This window comes from Lactuca sativa, chromosome 2, assembly GCF_002870075.4.
Source record: "Lactuca sativa cultivar Salinas chromosome 2, Lsat_Salinas_v11, whole genome shotgun sequence".
Classification (NCBI taxonomy): Eukaryota; Viridiplantae; Streptophyta; class Magnoliopsida; order Asterales; family Asteraceae; genus Lactuca; species Lactuca sativa.
Window position 1 is genome coordinate 100,560,784 of NC_056624.2, and position 12,532 is coordinate 100,573,315.

The following is a 12,532-nucleotide window of genomic DNA, read 5'->3' on the forward strand; positions in this document are numbered from 1 at the left end:
GTAGATATAAATTTTTCTTCCTTAAATATTTCATCATCCAGATTATCAACTTCTTTTATCGCAGAAACAGGCTCTTCAAAATCTTCATTATTAAAGTCGAGATCTTTAAAACTAAAAACTGTTGACTATACTAATTCTATTCCCAAACCATTATATCAAGATGATCAAAATAGTGAAAATAGTCTTCCTAGTCCTACTAAATCAGATTTTATTGATGAACTTCAAAATTTTAAACAACAATTATGAGTTCTAAAATACAAATTAATTGTTCACAAAATAATAAGCTTTGGGCTAATATGTTAAAAAGGCATTGGAAGATAAATTCTAATATATGCAAAACCATTCAACATTTAGAACAAACTATAACTCATGAAAATTATAATTTATTCAAAATACCTCCATATACTAATAAATATAATAAACAAATAGAAAAAATTTCTAGGCTAAAGATAGGCATAAAAAAATATGAAAAATCAAGAAGTCATAATTTAGAATCGATAAAGCATATTTCCTCAATCCTAACAAAAACAACCTGTTAAAATGAATTTCTCGAATTTAGAATATCAAGTTGATTTCGATTACTTAAAAGATATTGAATATTATAAAGATTATAACCATAAAAAAAGAGTTTGGCATGAAGAAAATTTTTCATACTACTTAAGATTTCTCCATTTAGGCCTTTGGGAAGATTATGTTTTATCAAATAAAATTCATTCTCCTTTTTTTCAATGGTTTGAATTAATTTATGCCCCTAAACATAAAATAAATTACCCATTTAATTCTATCACTCCTATTTTTGAGAAAAAATATAAAGATATTATTTCTAATAAAGAAATTATTGCTAATTTTCCACCAAAAGGAGAAATTATTATTAACGATATGTTTATTGCAACTCCTTTAGTTCAAGCCCCAAACCAATTAACTACTGAAAAGGGTCTTCAAAAAATTATTTACCAAAATAATTATGCAAATGAAACCTTATCTAGTATTACCGAGCATTTAGTTAAAATTGAAGAAAAAATTTTCAAAGATAAAAACGTTAACAAGCATGATATGGCAAGCACTAGTAATTTAAGTTTTGTTCCTTGCCAAATCGATGGTAATTTTAATCTAGGAAATACAGATTTAATTAACGAATTAGAAAAAAGACTTTCAAAACTCCATATCTCAAACACTAATAATATTAATACTCTTACGAATGAAGAATCTGAAAATAGTGATATTAATAGTGAAACAAATTTTGAAACTCTTGCTCAACAATTTGATACAAATGATGACATTAATCAACTCACTAATGACTTTTCAAAACTTAATAAAATTCATCAATCAAAGCAAAGCACTTTCGGAAAAAACCCAAAACCAACCATAAGAAATTATTGGAATAGACCCTCTCTTCCAGATGTTCAACTTGAAGAACGAACTTTTCAATTTGATCGTTCTCAATATGATGGTAATTCTGTTTATGAATGGAATATTGATGGCCATTCTGAACATCAAATTATGAATATTGTTCAAGAAATGACTATGGCTGCTAATGCTTATAAAGCTCATAATAATACTCAACTCCAAATTGTTAATATTATTACTTCTGGTTTTACTGGCAGTCTTAAAGGCTGGTGGGATTTCTATATTTCACAAGAAGAAAAAGATTATATTTTATTTGCTAAGAAAACTATTATAAAACAAGAAAATAATCAACAAATACAAACGTTTGAAGATGATATGGTTAACACTTTAATTTTTGCTATTATCAAAAACTTTGTAGGAGATCCTACTACTTTTCAAGAAAAAACTTCAGAAATTTTAATGAATTTACATTGTAGAAAACTTACTGATTTTAGATGGTATAAAGATAATTATCTTGTTAAAGTTTTTTCAAGACCTGATTGTAAAGAGTCCTATTGGAAAGAACGTTTTATTGCTGGCCTTCCAAAACTCTTTGCGGAAAGAGTTAGACAAAAATTAAGAGAAAATTTTAATAATACCATCCCTTACCAAAATTTAACTTATGGAGATTTAATAAACTATATTAATAAAGAGGGATTAGCAGTTTGTGCTGATCTTAGGTTTAAAGAAAAACTTAAAAAAGATAGAATTAACAGTAAAAATGAATTGGGAAATTTTTGCCAACAATATGGTTATCAGCCCTTGAATGGTCCGTCTACTTCAAAATCTAAAGTATTTAAGAAAAGATCTTCAAAATATTTCAGGAAAAAGAAATATAATCTTCCAGAAAATTATAAAAAGGGCAAAGATTACGCTTCAAAATCTAAAAAACCTTATAGACTAAATTATAAAAAATCTAAAAGAAAATCAAAAGATATTATTATTTGTCATAAATGTGGGCGTAATGGTCATACAGCTAATAATTGTTATGCTAAGACAAAAATAAATGAGTTAAATGTCTCTGAAGACTTGAAAGAACAAATAAGAAAAATTATTTTAAATACTGATTCAGATTCCGATGATAGTATTTCTGACTTTCAAACAAATGATTTAAATATTCTCGAAAATACTACTTCAAGTTCTGAAGATTCTGATATTTGCGAGTGTATTGGTAAATGTCACTGTAACAATTTAATCAATGTAATTACTAGTAGCTCCATTAATGTTCTTTCACAAGATGATAAAGATCTTTTAAACTCTCTTGATTCTATAAAAGATAAAAATATCCAAGAATTGTTAATAAAATAGATGCTTAATAAAACTAATAACATAACTCCTGCTAATAATGAAAATTTTAATTTAAAAAATATATACGAAAGATTTACTGAAGCCAAACCAATTTCTATGCAAGAACTTCAAGAAGAATTAAAAATAGTAAAACAAGAAATAAAAGAAATAAAAAATAAAATTTTTATTTTAGAAGAGGGAAAACCTTCTACTTTTAAAAACAAAAATATAGAAATTAATAACGAAGAAGAAAATAAAATTGAAAATGTAACTATTGGTAAACTTATAAATAATCAAGTTTCTCAAAAATGGAACACTCAAATCACTTTAGTCAAGGATAATTTTAAAATCAACTTAACTGCTTTAATTGATAGTGGTGCTGATATGAATTGTATTCAAGAAGGAATTTTTCCTACACAATTTTATGAAAAAACTACATCTAGACTTACTGGTGCCGGAGGTACAAAATTAATTGTAAATTATAAAGTTTCTGATGTTCATATTTGTAATGACCAAGATTATTGTTATAAAACTCACCTAATTTTAGTAAAAGATCTCTCTTCTCCTTTAATTCTAGGAACGCCTTTCATTACAAAACTATATCCTTTTATGGTTCATGATGATGGTATAAGAACCAATGTCTTTGGAAAGGAAATTATATTTAAGTTTTGTGAACCTCCTCTATATTCAACGATTAATGTCCTTAATTATAAAACGCAACAAGCCAAATATCTTATTAACGAAATAAATAATGTTCGAATAACTAATCAATTAAATGATAATAATATTCAAAATAAAATAACAGGTTTAAAATTAAAATTTGAAAAAAATGTTTGTTCTAATATTCCTAATGCCTTTTGGAATAGAAAGCAACATATTGTAAAACTACCATATATAAAAAATTTTAATGAAAAGGATATTCCTTCAAAATCTAGAGCCATTCACATGAATAATGAATTAGAAAGTCATTGTAAAAATGAAATTCAGGATTTAATAAATAAAAAACTCATAAGACCTTCTAAATCACCATGGTCTTGTTCAGCATTTTATGTCATGAATGCCGCAGAATTAGAAAGAGGATCACCAAGATTAGTTATCAATTATAAACCTTTAAACAAAGTTTTAGAATGGATTCGTTATCCTATTCCTAATAAACGAAATTTGCTAAAAAAGCTTTATGATTCAAAAATATTTTCAAAGTTTGATATGAAATCAGGATTTTGGCAAATACAACTTCATGAAGAAGATAAATACAAAACTGGTTTTAATGTTCCCTTTGGGCATTTTGAATGGAATGTAATGCCTTTTGGATTAAAAAATGCTCCTTCTGAATTCCAAAATATTATGAATGATATCATAACTCCTATAAGTAGTTTTGCTATTGCTTATATTGACGATGTCCTAATTTTTTCAAAATCAATTGATCAACATTTTAAACATTTAAATCAATTTCATGACTTGATTTATCAAAATGGTTTAGCTGTCTCTGCAGCAAAAATGCATTTATTTAAAAATGAGATTCGTTTTTTAGGACATGATATTGTCAAAAACACTATTAGACCTATTACAAGGAGCTTGCAATTTTCTACTAAATTTCCTGATGAAATTAAAGATAAAAAGCAACTTCAAAGATTTTTAGGATGCTTAAATTATATCCATGATTTTTTCAAAGATTTAGGGATCATATGTAAACCACTTTATAATCGATTAAAAGACAATCCTGAACCATGGACTCAAAAACATACAGATATAATTAAATATATAAAACAAAAGGTCCCTACTTTGCCATGTTTAAATTTACCTCATCCCGATGCCAAAATCATAGTTGAAACCGATGCTAGTGATATTGGATTCGGAGGAATTTTAAAACAAAAAATTGTTAACTCAACTGAAGAGCAATTGGTTCGATATTATTCTGGTGCATGGAATGATACACAGAAAAACTATTCAACTGTCAAAAAAGAAATTTTAAGCATTGTTTTATGTATTAAGAAATTTGAAGATGATTTATTTATGAAAAGTTTTTTATTAAGAATAGATTGTCAATCTGCAAAAACTATTTTGGAAAAAGATGTAAAAAATATTATTTCCAAGCAAATTTTTGCTCGTTGGCAAGCCCTCTTAGGTAACTTTGATTTCGAAATAGAATTTATAAAAGGAGAAAATAATTCGCTTCCTGACTTTCTTTCTCGAGAATTTTTGCAGGGAAAATGAGTTCGTCGTCCTCTTCCAAACATGATGACAAGAAGCCAATCTCTCAAAATCTTGTTCCAGTCTCTCAAAAGCTAGTTCCATTTCAAAATCAAAATCGTTTTTCTCCTTTAACTCCTACTTCTAAGAATTCACAACTTTATTCTAATATCCTTCAGTCAAAGCTTGTTACTCCAAAAGTTGCTTCAACCGACACAATAAGCCCTTTTGCAAAACCTATAACTCCTCAAACTCAAAAATCTGTTACTCCTAGCCCTTCTACAAAAACTCCTTATGTTCTTAATCCAAATTTCCTAAGAGTTCAAATTCTTGAAGATTTTCAAATCCATAAGTTACACCAAGGTTTTCATGTTCTCACAAATCATCTCTTTGGACAAGGGAAAACCTTTTATGTTGATTCGTATAAAACCCGAGAATATTATCAAGCTATTCTGCAAGAATCTGGTTCAGTCAATTTTGTTCACCGTTCTAATTCTAAAGAGGGAACCATTGATTTTAGCAAAGCTCATATTATCAAAATCATTTCTCCAGAAAGTTGGGTTCCAAACCTTCACTCTGAAAAACCTCTTATAAGTTATCCTGCTTATCCCAGATTTTCTTACTATGATTATCAAGACGCTTGGACTAAGGCATTCTTTATTCGGAATTTTTCACATTCATGGTTTATCTTCTTTGATTTGAACTTCAATTGTGAATACCCAAGATGGTTTATCAATTGGTACAAATATATGGGTATTCTTCCAAATTGTTTGCCAAAAGAAATTTACGCTGGATATCTCAAATTTAAAGAATTGTTTATTCAACAAATTCCAGAATTTGAATACATGTTACAATTCACCATGATATTTAAAGTTCCATGGATAATGTCTTGGACTTTTCATTATCAAGAAGCAAAGGATTCCTCTCCTCCTTGGCTTAATCGTCAATTTCGCTCAAAATGGTGGGATAAAATGAAGATTTCTCAAGCCAGTGAACAAGCAGTAATTAAACATTATCAAGAAATATATATTCAAAAACCAGAAGTTGAAGCCACTTTTATCAACAGTCTTCCCAAAAGTGATGTGGATTTAATTGCAAGAATTAAAGATGCTGCTACCTCTTCCCCTGAAGAACTTCAAAAATTACTTCAAGAAATTCGCCAAACTCCATCAGTTTCTGACGATTCTCCAAAATCTATAAAGAATGATTTATTTGAAGACGCTCAAGACCCTTTTGATGACCCTTATGAAGAATAAGAAATCATTATCCATAAATTTGATGTAATACTTTAAATGTAGGATATTTCGTTTTCTCTATTATCAAAATTTTGTTTTTCAAATATGTATGCATGTATACTATGATGGTATTCATGTATTTATGTATAAACAATTTTTATCAAAATTATTATCAAATCTATAATCAATAATGATATGAAGACAAAAAACTTTAGAAGATGCTCTATAATGGCTTGCTTTATCAAAAGAAGATGGTCATTGATTACAAACGACAATTGTTTCAAAAGATGAATGACAACCACTTTCAAGGACAACCACTTACAAGTAATTATTTCTATTGATTGGCCATGGGTTCTTACGGTGAAAAATATCACTACATGATTTCAAGACTTTGAAGACTCCAAGATGATTATAAATAGAGACTATCCTTTAGTTGAAGACACAAGAAAAAATTCATTCTCTAAAGAATGTTCATCTCATGTCTAAAAAATCCCCAAGAGTCTCTCTTTCTACTAGTAGATGTTCAAAGTCTTTAGATTTTCAAATAATTCTTTCTCCAGAAGTATGTACTGATTGTAATTCAAGCCTAATTCAAGAAGGTATTATCTAAAATATTTTATCGTTGTGTTGTTTTTATTTTTCTATGATAATTTCATTTCGAGTTATTCTAACTATTAATTCTACAAGATTTGAAATTTTTGTTAAAATAGTACTCGTTTTTAATAATCAAATTCATGCTTAAATCATTTAATTATGTCTAACAAAATCTTGATGAATTGTATTCCTAATAGAAATATTCTTTTAAAAATACAGCAAATCCAAGAATCTATAAATAACTCTGAGCAAAATCTTAAAGATTCTTATAAAACTACTAATCAAGGTACAAATTTAAACAATAATCATATTCATGATGTTAGACGGTTCATAAGAGCAAGTATAAAAATTCGAAACAAACAGATACGTTATCTAAAAACAAAACTATTTGTTTTTTAAATGACCAAAGACCAAATTATCTCTAATTTATAAAATTATCTCTAATTTATAAAATTATCTCTCTCTATATATATATATATATATATATATATATATATATATATATATATATATATATATATATATATATATATATATATATATATATATATATATATATTAAAATCGTCGATTGTTAGCTACAGTATCTTTGCTTCCTTTTTGACAGATCTTCCCCTCCTATTATCCTCTTATTGTCTTTCTTTGTTTTAAAAGTTGTCTATTGTTTGCTACACTATAATTGCTTTCTTTTTGGTTTGTTTTTATTTCTTCATCCATTGATTGCTGACGAATCATTGTAGATTATACGTGTATTTTTCCCTGTTCTTCACTTTCCACGTGGTAGTCTCTTCTTTCTTCCGCTTTCTTCTTCGCTGAAACTCCGTCGCTTTTTCATTTTGTTGCTCGTTCTTTTCTTCCCCAGGTAATTTCTCTCCGTTGGGTTTCTATATTTTCTTTATGCTATTTTGTTTTTTTTACGTTAGCGTCTCTGTTTGATGCACCTGTTTCTTATGGTTGTTCCGGCCAAGCGGGCATCTGCAGCTGCTTCGTCCTCCTCTGCTCCTCGGTCTCGCAGGTCTCGACATCTCGCATTCTTTTCCGGCCTTCCTCAATATGTCGATTCTGGTGACTGTACTTGTGTTTGCGAGTTCTGTCGCACATATTTCTGGTATGTTGAAAGGGTGTTCTAAGGTCGGCATATGACGATGTGATTAGAAACACTTGGACATCACTTCAGTACAGACCTATGTAATCAACAGTGTGAAGGTAGTCTTCTTGAACGAAAAGCCGCAGTCTTCTCGATTCCTTCCGTATCTGCTCACTTGGGTGTAAGGTAAATACGATCAACCCAAAAGAAATTCAAGTGGTTTATATATTATAATAAAAAAACAGTTAATCCGCCACACGTGAATTGAATTTCAAAACTATATTAAAACCCTTTCTCATGTTCTCTTTTCCGGTTACTAGCATCCGTGAAAGGTTTTAGGTCAGATGGCTGCTGAATTACAATTGAAGAAGACAAGAATCGACCAATTGACGAGAGATATGCTTACAATGGAACAAAGGTAAATAGGGATTAATGTTTTATATAATTACATTGATTGCCTATTTTCTTATGTTTATGCTAATTGCTTTCTCGATTCTTCCATCAGTAATATACCTAATCCATCTCTTTTTGTTTTCTTTTAATTGGTACATGTTTATTTTGATATAGGTTAAAATCAGAAACACAAGCAAGTGTCTGAGGATTTCATCCTCTTTACCTTACTCTTTATCTCAATTTCAATCTCTAAAACTCGGTTTCGATCTTAATATTTTGCAATTTCTTAAATTTTTCAGATACGAGACAGTTTACTTGTGGGTGCGAGGTAATAAAATAAGTTGAAAAAAAAGGGTATCTTCGTATTGGGAGTTTGCAGGATGCAACAGTGAGGTACGACTTCATTCCCTAATATAGAATTAATATAATGGACTAGATGTGTCATTTTACTTTCCTTGGTAGTGGTGGGTGTGGAGAATTTATGCATCGAACATAAAAAATTAATGTTTTTACTTAGATTAGTAGTTAAAGCATACAACCAACCAATGTCTATAACTTTGCTTTTAGCGAGAGAAGGGTTGAACGACGAGGAAGATAAATTTGTGAAGTCGGGTGGTTCTGATTTGAAGTTCACAAAGCTTGCGCTTGGAGCTTTCTCATGAGCCCATACCAGTTATTGGAACAATTTCAATTTTCAAATAGGATGGTAAGTTTGATTAAATTTTGAAAATTTAAGTTTGATTAAATATTGAAAAATTGTCCACCATGTGTTCGTGAAAAGTCCCCAGTGAACTTTTTTAAGCTTATGTGCTCTATTATCTATTGGTTTTTGACTGAAAATGATACTGGGACCTGGTTTCTCCTCTGGCCGATTGTAGATAGGATGATGAAAGCTTGTAAGAACGCATTTGATGCAAGTGTAGATAATGCTATAACTTGGTTTGATCCTGCTGAGTTTTATGGCTCGAGGGTAAGAATAAATTGCATTATGATCCTCATTTTCTTGATTTATTTTCATGAAAAACTCTATGTTACTAAAACTTCAAACTCCTGTGTGTTTCAGTTCTTATTTGGTACAAAAAAAATCTGAAGCACTACTAGGAAGGTAGTAGGATTTCCTGCAACATTTTAAGTCAGAGTTTAATATTTATGAGGATGTTATGCTTCAAAAGATCAAAGGTTTATTAAGGTAATGGCTGATTATTGTAATGATTGATTTTTCTTCTTTTTGGCTCAAATTAATCTGTTAACATGTATTTTGGGTTTCACATAGCTTTTCTTTGCTGTTGCACATCTATTTGCTACCAGTGGAGTTGTTTCAATTTGCTAAATATAATATGATAGTGTGTGGTATATTGGAATCAAGGAAGGAATTGAATGGTTTATTCCATCGGAATGTTGGAAGGAATGGAATCAATAGGCTATTCCGATTCCTTTTGTTTTGTTACTTTCATTCCTTGGCCAATGTTTTTCTTTTTCATTCCTTCATGGAATGAAAAATTGGGATATAAACTATTTTTATTTATGTGTGACTTTAATGACAACTCTTTTTGAAAAAAATCCATTATTTTATTCATTATCTTTAATTTTGTTTTTTGTAAATAAAAGTTATGTCACTGCTATAAGGTAATTTCTTCTATGACAAAAATATTGGTGACAATTCTTTTGAAAAATATTCATCTTATATTTTTAAAATAACTAATAAATATAAATACATACAAAGCATAACCATCATAGAATGCAATCACGGATTCCATTTCATTGTTGAATTACATTCCAGGTTGAGCTTTTGAAAGAATACGACAACGTATGCACACCCCGAGCTCTTTACCAAGAAGTGGGGAACGTTCGGTAAAGTAGCTTACTATCATGATATTTTTGTTATATGTACGATGTGAATAGTATATGTGATTATTCATCTTTCACTAATTGTAATGACCATTTTACCCTCCTTCTTTTAAGTGTTTTGTATGGATCATTTGATTTTGTGGTAAAAAAAACAATTACATTCATGGCTTGACCCTCCCTGATAAACTTTTTAGGCTATTTGATGGTTATGATGAAATCTAAAAGTACATTTCAGACCATGACGCTGAAAAGTTATGCGTTCATTGACATCCATTTTACATTTTTTATTATTTAGTTTTTACTTATAATGATCTAAAATTGCAGCCAGCAGATTCGGGTGATGACGAAGATGGTGAGTCGACTGTTCCAACTATTCAAAGCCCTGATTAAAAGGGTTCATGGAAACTCATATTAAGGTAATTTTAAGGTCATATAATATTGAATAATCAGATTACTTGAACAATGTAACGATTTCTTCTTCTCCCAAAAGACATAATAATATTTTCCCAGTTTGATGGTTTGTTGTAATCCATCACTCTGAGTTGTAGGACCGGGCCAAGAACGTGATTTGGAGGCCGTAAAAACACATTACAGAATTAATACTATTTCAAAAAAAAAGAAAAATATCAAAATCGAAATTAATATTTTTCTAAATAAATTTGCAAAAACAAAAATGAAACTATTTAATATTGGGCCATGTGGTCATACTTTGTATTGTCATAACTAATTTTTTTTATAATGTTTACATAAAACTTTTAAATTCTTCATAACAATAATTTAGAGCTGTTTATATTTTTCTCATCAAATTTCAAATATATTTACTTGATTTGTTTAAGATGAAATTTATAATGCAACGTATTTTGGTTTTTGGTAAAAATATAAATAAACTGCAAGAAACAAAAACAAAAAAAAACATAAGGTCAAAGTACAGTGCTATTTAGTATATATATACCACCTAAATATGAAAAAATATGACAAATAGCAATGTGCTTTTGTTTTTGGTAAAAAAAAGTCAAATAAATTGCTGAAAACAAAATTCAAAAGGTGTATACTTAAAACACATTGTTAATATGAGATATTAGGAAACACCCTCTCACAAAAGTCGCATGAATATTATGATAGCTTCCATTAATGCATATATTTTTTTTGTAGGGTATATTGTGTTAGGAGGTGTGGATTTAGAGGAGAGATGGTAAATATCAACCTTCAGGTCTTTAGTCAAATATCTAAAGTACCATTTGCATTGTATTTTTACAAATTACTTATTTATTTGTGGATGTTAATATTTTTAAACTTTAATCCATGTATATAATCATATTTTATATTGTTAACATACAACAATGGAAATTAACTTTTCATTGAAGGCTTCGAACCCCCACAATGCGGGGCACTTCTCAGGTTATTTATAAAAGCCTTATAATATTGTTAGAATGCAGATTCCACAATAACCAAAACTTTCTTACATATACCCAAAACATTATATTAAATTTTAGATTTACAAAATAAGAATCATGACAAGGACATTTAGATTATTATATGTTCCAATAAAATAATGTATGCGTCCTTTATCAAAAAATTACAATACTATAATTAAATATGCACTGTTATAATTAAATGTTAATATGTATACTATTGAAATACATAATATTACATACCAATATAAAAAGTTCCCTATATATTATGTTTTTTTTTTAAAGATATTTAAAGTAATTGACTCATAAAGCGATTAAGAATATGCAAAACAAAATAAGAATTTTTAAGTTTTTTTTGGAACCCGCCATTAAAATTATTAATGAAACAAAAAAGAACAGGAGAAATAGAGATAAGATATTTTAAGTGCGTTTATATGTAACTTATACATCCTAGATAGCCATACTATCGCCACCAAACTGTCACTTTAAGCAGACACCTCATTAGCATAGTCTTAATAATGTGTCGAGGCTTCAATAACCTAACCAAAACTTACACTATTAAATTCCAATTTCAAATACGAAAATATAAATAAATTGTTTATTAAAATTTTTTTAATAACGGAAATTAGATAACAGTTAAAAAATAACATAAAAAGAAAAGAAAGAACATCTTTTCACACGTCTTTATCACTTAATGCCCATAATTTAAAACACACATATATTTAAAATACAGAAATCTAATTAACTAATAAACTGTTTCTTCAATTGTCTTAATAGACGTAGAATAAAAGTTAGATGGTAATTAAAAATAACATCAAAATAAACAAGAAAAAAACCTTTTCCAATATGGGTTCATCATTTGATATCTTATAACTTACTTACCTAAAACAGATATAGTATTGCCACAAAATTGTTAATTGAAGCATACATGTCACAACACTAATGTGACTATCATGCCATCACTTACAAAACCACAGTAAAACTCCATATTAATCACTTATATAAGAAACAAAGCATTACTTCACATACAGACATAACATATCTACACTACATAGATATGAAAGACGTCCAAGTTCGAGATATTTTACAGCTGATTACCT

At 28.6% G+C, this 12,532-nt stretch overlaps 1 long non-coding RNA gene across 3 annotated transcripts; it reads left to right on the forward strand.

Annotated features, from left to right (window-relative positions):
• Positions 1–6,567: 6,567 nt before the first annotated feature.
• LOC111894159 (uncharacterized) lies at positions 6,568–11,383 on the forward strand. Of its 3 annotated transcripts, XR_008230212.1 has the most exons (10): positions 6,568–6,697; positions 7,433–7,965; positions 8,100–8,197; positions 8,472–8,565; positions 8,740–8,878; positions 9,051–9,142; positions 9,236–9,361; positions 9,953–10,023; positions 10,345–10,436; positions 11,173–11,383. It is a non-coding gene; the product is annotated as an uncharacterized LOC111894159 (long non-coding RNA). The 3 variants fall into 3 exon arrangements; XR_002851104.3 differs by lacking the exon at positions 6,568–6,697 and having other exon boundaries at positions 7,385–7,965; positions 9,055–9,142; XR_002851101.3 differs by lacking the exon at positions 6,568–6,697 and having other exon boundaries at positions 7,388–7,965.
• The last annotated feature ends 1,149 nt before the right edge of the window (positions 11,384–12,532 follow it).